We start from the raw sequence: 834 nt of genomic DNA, 5'->3' as shown, positions 1-834 counted from the left end.
AAGAGAGACCCCCTTGTGCTTATTATTTCAAGGCAGTCTCGTAATGCGTTCGTCGCTGTGGTATCCGAGCAGTGGCAATACAGCACGCCTTCTCTCAGCGCACCTGCCTGGCTGGAGGGTCGGGTGGAATGGGGCAGGGGCAGCCCCAGCAGTACCGCACCTGGCCAGGGGTATGCGTGGGGGGTGATCCTGGGATGGAAACCCTGGCAGCACTGTGGCCCCAGCAGGGACATCCCCAGCTGGGGAAGTGTACGGGGGGACCCCAGCTGGCGATCTGGGGGGGACCCAGCAGCGCCATGCCGGGCCGGATGCATGCATGGGGGTGGGGGGGACCCCAGCAGGGACATCCCCAGCTAGGGGAGTGTGGGGGGGACCCCAGCTGGCGATCTGGGGGGGACCCAGCAGCGCCATGCCGGGCCGGATGCGTGCATGGGGGCGGGGGGGACCCCAGCAGGGACATCCCCAGCTAGGGGAGTGGGGGGGGGGCCAGCAGCGCCATGCCGGGCCGGATGCGTGCATGGGGGCGGGGGGGACCCCAGCAGGGACATCCCCAGCTAGGGGAGTGGGGGGGGGCCCAGCAGCGCCATGCCGGGCCGGATGCGTGCATGGGGGCGGGGGGGACCCCAGCAGGGACATCCCCAGCTAGGGGAGTGGGGGGGGGGCCAGCAGCGCCATGCCGGGCCGGATGCGTGCATGGGGGCGGGGGGGACCCCAGCAGGGGGCTGCGGAGCGCGGCGGACCCCTGCCCGGGTTGCGGGGCGGGGCGGTGGGGAGCGCCCCCGTGACGAGCCCCTCCCCGGGGCGTGCCCTCGCGTCCCGCCCCGCCCCTCGCCG

This window comes from Carettochelys insculpta, chromosome 13 (genome assembly GCF_033958435.1).
Source record: "Carettochelys insculpta isolate YL-2023 chromosome 13, ASM3395843v1, whole genome shotgun sequence".
NCBI lineage: Eukaryota > Metazoa > Chordata > Testudines > Carettochelyidae > Carettochelys > Carettochelys insculpta.
The sequence above is the reverse complement of the archived record's forward strand: the minus strand, read 5'-3'. Positions refer to the sequence as shown.